The 6,783-nt window shown below is 38.4% G+C and overlaps 1 long non-coding RNA gene across 1 annotated transcript; it reads right to left on the reverse strand.

The window, feature by feature from the left end:
- Positions 1–5,629: 5,629 nt before the first annotated feature.
- Positions 5,630–6,189, reverse strand: LOC128662349 (uncharacterized). Its single transcript, XR_008402753.1, has 2 exons — positions 6,121–6,189; positions 5,630–5,767 (listed from the first exon to the last, which is right to left on the reverse strand). It is a non-coding gene; the product is annotated as an uncharacterized LOC128662349 (long non-coding RNA).
- Positions 6,190–6,783: the final 594 nt, after the last annotated feature.

The raw sequence follows: 6,783 nt of genomic DNA on the forward strand, positions 1-6,783 counted from the left end.
ACCAAAACCTGTGAGGCCATGCCGGAGCTACCAGCAGAACAAACGAGCATTCCTTCAGAATCTTGGAGATTACTCTTGGAAGAAGAACTAGAGGCGGAAAGATATAGGCAGGATGATACTTCCAAGGAAGTGATAATGCATCCACTGCCTCCGCCTGAGGATCCCGGGATCTGGACAGATACCTGGGAAGTTTCTTGTTTAGATGAGAAGCCATCAGATCTATTTCTGGAAGTTCCCACATTTGAATAATCTGAAGAAATACCTCTGGGTGAAGAGACCATTCGCCCGGATGCAACGTTTGGCGACTGAGATAATCCGCTTTCCAATTGTCCATACCTGGGATATGAACCGCAGAGATTAGACAGGAGCTGGATTCCGCCCAAACCAAAATTCGAGATACTTCTTTCATAGCCAGAGGACTGTGAGTCCCTCCTTGATGATTGATGTATGCCACAGTTGTGACATTGTCTATCTGAAAACAAAATGAACAACTCTCTCTTCAGAAGAGGCCAAGACTGAAGAGCTCTGAAAATTGCACGGAGTTCCAAAATATTGATCGGAAATCTCACCTCCTGAGATTCCCAAACCCCTTGTGCCGTCAGATACCCCCACACAGCTCCCCAACCTGTAAGACTTGCATCTGTTGAGATTATAGTCCAGGTCGGAAGAACAAAGAAGCCCCCTGAACTAAACGATGGTGATCTGTCCACCATGTCAGAGAGTGTCGTAAAATCGGTTTAAAGATATTAATTGAGATATCTTTGAGTAATCCCTGCACCATTGGTTCAGCATACAGAGCTGAAGAGGTCGCATGTGAAAACGAGCAAAGGAGATCGCATCTGATGCGGCAGTCCTAAGACCCAACATTTCCATGCATAAGGCTACCAAAGGGAATGATTGTGACTGAAGGTTTTGACAAGCTGATATCAATGTTAAACTTCTCTTGTCTGACAAGGACAGAGTCATAGACACTGAATTTATCTAGAAACCTAAAAAGGTTACCCTTGTCTGAGGAATCAATGAACTGATTGGTAAATTGATCCTCCAACCATGAACTTGAAGAAAACAACACAAGTCGATTCGTATGAGATTCTTCGAAAATGAGAAGACTGAGCAAGTACCAAGATATCGTCCAAATAAGGAAATACCAAAACCCTATTCTCTGATTACAGAAAGAAGGGCACCGAGAACCTTTGAAAAAAATTCTTGGAACTGAGGCTAGGCCAAACGGTAGAGCCACAAAACTGGTAATGCTTGTCTAAAAAGAGAATCTCAGACACTAAAAGTGATCTGGATGAATCGGAATATGCAGATACACATCCTGTAAATCTATTGTAGACATATAATGCCCTTGCTAAACAAAAGGCAGGATAGTCCTACAGTAACCATCTTGAATGTTGGTATCCAAACATAACGATTCAATAATGATAGATCCAGAACTGGTCTGAAGGAATTGACCTTCTTTGGTACAATGAAGAGATAAAATAAAACCCCAGCCCCTGTTCCAGAACTGGAACTGGCATAAATACTCCAGCCAACTCTAGATCTGAAACACATTTCAGAAATGCTGAGCCTTTGCTGTGTTAACTGGGACACGGGAAAGAAAAGAATCTCTTAGCAGGAGGCCTTAACTTGAAGCCAATTCTGTACCTTTCTGAAACAATGTTTCTGAAACCAGAGATTAAGAACGGAATTGATCCAAATTTCTTTGAAGAAAACGTAATCTGCCCCATACCAGCTGAGCTGGAATAAGGGCCGCACCTTCATAGGTACTTAGGAGCTGGCTATAGGTTTCTATAAGGCTTGGATATATTCCAAACTGGAAATAGTTTCCAAACTGATACCGCTCCTGAGGATGAAGGATCAGGCTTTTGTTCCTTGTTGTGAGGAAAGGAACGAAAATGATTATTTACCCTGGAAAGAAAGGGAAAGCAAAGTTGACTTAGAAGACATGTCAGCATTCCAAGTTTAATCCATAAAGCTTTTCTAGCTAAAATAGCTAGAGACATATACCTGACATCAACTCTAATGATATCAAAAGATGGTATCACCAATAAAATTATTAGCATGTTATAGAATAATAATAATGCTATAAAATTATGATCTGTTACTTGTTGCGCTAAAGCTTCTAACCAAAAAGTTGAAGCTGCAGCAACATCCGCTAAAAATATAGCAGGTCTAAGAAGATTACCTGAACATAAGTAAGCTTTTCTTAGAAAGGATTCAATTTTCCTATCTAAAGGATCCTTAAATGAAGTACTATCTGCCATAGGAATAGTAGTACATTAGCAGGAGTAGAGACAGCCCCATAACCTTAGGGATTTTTGTCCCAAAAAACTCTAATCTGTCAGATGGCACAGGATATAATTTGCTTAAACGTCTAGAAGGAGTAAATAAATTACCCAAATTATTCCATTCCCTGGAAATTACTTCAGAAATAGCATCAGGGAGATAAAACACTTCTGGAATAACTACAGGAGATTTAAAAACCTTATTTAAACGTTTACATTTAGTATCAAGAGGACCAGAATCCTCTATTTCTAATGCAAATAACACTTCTTTAAGTAAAGAACGAATAAATTCCATCTTGAACAAATACAAAGATTTATCAGCATCAACCTCTGAGACAGAAACCTCTGAACCAGAAGAACCATTATCAGTATCAGAATGATGATGTTCATTTAAAAATTCATCTGAAAAAAAGAGAAGTTTTAAAAGACTTTTATGTATACTAGAAGGAGAAATAACAGACATAGCCTTCTTAATGGATTTAAAAAATAAAATCTCTTATGTTATCAGGAACACTCTGAAAATTAGATGTTGACGGAACAGCAACAGGTAATGTAACAGTACTAAAGGAAATTTTATCTGCATTAATAAGTTTGACATGACATGCAATACAAATAACAGCTGGAGAAACAGATACCAAAAGTTTATAGCAGATACACTTAGCTTGGTAGCTCCAGCACTGTGCAGTGATTTTCCTGTAGTATCTTCTGACTCAGTTGCAACGTGGAACATCTTGCAATATGTAAAAGAAAAAAAAAACAACATATAAAGCAAAATTGATCAAATTCCTTAAATGACAGTTTCAGGAATGGGAAAAAAATGCCAGTGAACAAGCTTCTAGCAACCAGAAGCAATAAATAATGAGACTTAAATAATGTGGAGAAAAAAATGACGCCCATATTTTTTAGCGCCAAAAAAGACGCCCACATTATTTGGCGCCTAAATGCTTTTGGCGCCAAAAATGACGCCACATCCGGAACGCCGACATTTTTGACGCAAAAAAACGTCAAAAAATGACGCAACTTCCGGCGACACGTATGACGCCGGAAACAGAAAAAAAATTTTGCGCCAAAAAAGTCTGCGCCAAGAATGACGCAATAAAATGAAGCATTTTCTGCCCCCGCGAGCCTAACAGCCCACAGGGAAAAAGTCAAATTTTTAAAGGTAAGAAAAAATGATTGAAACAAATGCATTTATCCCAAATATGAAACTGACTGTCTGAAAATAAGGAATGTTGAACATCCTGAGTCAAGGCAAATAAATGTTTGAATACATATATTTAGAACTTTATATAAAAGTGCCCAACCATAGCTTAGAGTGTCACAGAAAATAAGATTTACTTACCCCAGGACACTCATCTACATGTTTGTAGAAAGCCAAACCAGTACTGAAACGAGAATCAGCAGAGGTAATGGTATATATAAGAGTATATCGTCGATCTGAAAAGGGAGGTAAGAGATGAATCTCTACGACCGATAACAGAGAACCTATGAAATAGACCCCGTAGAAGGAGATCACTGCATTCAAATAGGCAATACTCTCCTCACATCCCTCTGACATTCACTGCACGCTGAGAGGAAACCGGGCTCCAACTTGCTGCGGAGCGCATATCAACGTAGAATCTAGCACAAACTTACTTCACCACCTCCATCGGAGGCAAAGTTTGTAAAAACTGAGTTGTGGGTGTGGTGGGGGGTGTATTTGTAGGCATTTTAAGGTTTGGGAAACTTTGCCCCTCCTGGTGGGGATGTATGTCCCATACGTCACTAGCTCATGGACTCTTGCTAATTACATGAAAGAAATGAAGATTTATCAGCATCAACCTCTGAGACAGAATCCTCTGAACCAGAAGAGTCATTAGAATCAGAATGATGATGTTCATTTAAAAATTCATCTGTATAAAGAGAAGTTTTAAAAGATTTTTTATGTTTACTAGAAGGAGGAATAACAGACATAGCCTTCTTGATGGATTCAGAAACAAAATCTTTTATGTTATCAGGAACATTCTGAACATTAGATGTTGATGGAACTGCAACAGGTAATGGTACATTACTAAAGGAAATATTATCTGCATTAACAAGTTTGTCATGACAATTAATACAAACAGCTGGAGAAACAGCTACCAAAAGTTTACAGCAGATACACTTAGCTTTGGTAGTTCCAGCTCCAGACAGCGATTTTCCTGAAGTATCTTCTGACTCAGATGCAACGTGAGACATCTTGCAATATGTAAGAGAAAAAACATATAAAGCAAAATTGAACAAATTCCTTAAATGACTGTTTCAGGAATGGGAAAAAATGCCAAGGAACAAGCTTCTAGCAACCAGAAGCAAAGAAAAATGACTTAAATAATGTGGAGACAAAAGCGACGCCCATATTTTTTTAGCGCCAAATAAGACGCCCACATTATTTGGCGCCTAAATGCTTTTGGTGCCAAAAATGACGCCACGTCCGGAACGCCGACATTTTTGGCGCAAAAGAACGTCCAAAAATGACGCAACTTCCGGCGACACGTATGACGCCGGAAAAAGAAAAGATTTTTGCACCAAAAAAGTCTGCGCCAAGAATGACGCAATAAAATGAAGCATTTTCAGCCCCCGCGAGCCTAACAGCCCACAGGGAAAAAAGTCAAATTTTTAAGGTAAGAAAAATAATTGATTCAAGTGCATTATCCCAAATAAGAAACTGACTGTCTGAAAATAAGGAATGTTGAACATCCTGAGTCAAGGCAAATAAATGTTTGAATACATATATTTAGAACTTTATTAAAAAAGTGCCCAACCATAGCTTAGAGTGTCACAGAAAATAAGACTTACTTACCCCAGGACACTCATCTACATGTTTGTAGAAAGCCAAACCAGTACTGAAACGAAAATCAGCAGAGGTAATGGTATATATATATATATATATATATATATATATATATATAAGAGTATATCGTCGATCTGAAAAGGGAGGTAAGAGATGAATCTCTACGACCGATAACAGAGAACCTATGAAATAGACCCCGTAGAAGGAGATCATTGAATTCAAAAAGGCAATACTCTCTTCACATCCCTCTGACATTCACTGCACGCTGAGAGGAAAACCAGGCTCCAACCTGCTGCGGAGCGCATATCAACGTAGAATCTAGCACAAACTTACTTCACCACCTCCATAGGAGGCAAAGTTTGTAAAACTGATTTGTGGGTGTGGTGAGGGGTGTATTTGTAGGCATTTTGAGGTTTGGGAAACTTTGCCCCTCCTGGTAGGAATGTATATCCCATACGTCACTAGCTCATGGACTCTTGCTAATTACATGAAAGAAATAAAAAGTAGCCTTTACAAACTATGGAGAAGGTACAGTTTAGAAAGTTTATTTAATAAAATGTAAAGAAACCCTCCCCCACCATTTTCTCCATCCATGCTTAGGGGAGATGAATTCTTTGGTCTTGCGAACCAGTGATGAAGTAAATCTGCAGTGTCATTCTATCCAATCCTGAAAGCAGAAATTACAATGAGAAACAAGCATTCAATGTCACACAGGCAGATTGCTAAAAGCAGTGCAGATTATACATTTAATTTTCATAAACTACTAACAATCCTGTTCCATCTCTACAAGTTTATATACATCAATAAAACTCCAGTTTCTTAACTACAGATTTACATTTTTGTAAACAATTTTATAGGCCACGATAAAGTTGCAGAACACGTTTAAGCCGTGTTAACTGCAGTGGAGCGTGGTCTTTTATTCTGCCACGGGCCTACGTTCTGCAACCAGCATACATAGCTGGGCAGAGAGGGAATGCCCTTGGCATTGATAGTGAGACGATTCCTACTGTCATTACACACCTAGGGATGTAGTTTGTTGTCTAAGTACCTGGTTATTTCAAGGGTAGCTTTATCAGCAGCTCCTCTGGCCTAAAAGAAAAGAAATACCTTTTAAACAAAAACTTATGACTTTAATATGAAACGCGACTGACAAATGGATAGTTTTATTTTTTAAAACAAACACCTTTAACACTGCTGATCTGATGGACCCTCTAATTAGTGTGACTGTCACTCACCCTAATCTGCTACTGCATATGCACAGAACATAATAGTATTAAAACAAAGGGACATTTCTCTTATTCAGTTGTAGGCTCAGGAACATTTGTGTGTCTGGAGCACTCTATGCAACAGGTTTTTTTTAAACCAGGTTATACTATTAAACACTACATGGAAGCAGTGTTCCTGCTGATATATAGTGCATCACATGCTCTTCAGCCTATCTACATTCACTTTCAACAGATACCAAGAGAATGAAATAAATTTGATAGAAATATATTTCATGTCCCTTTAAGAGTATTTGTGCATTATAAGAACACTATGCAACTATTTTACTCTTTGCATTTATAATATGGGTCTTAATAATCCCATAAACCACACAATACCAAGGACCATTAATCCCATTTGAGTGCAAAGGGTCTTGTCCCTTTAATGTCTCCACCTGAGTAAAAAGACATGACATTTTTC

The sequence above is a fragment of the Bombina bombina genome, chromosome 6, assembly GCF_027579735.1.
Source record: "Bombina bombina isolate aBomBom1 chromosome 6, aBomBom1.pri, whole genome shotgun sequence".
NCBI lineage: Eukaryota > Metazoa > Chordata > Amphibia > Anura > Bombinatoridae > Bombina > Bombina bombina.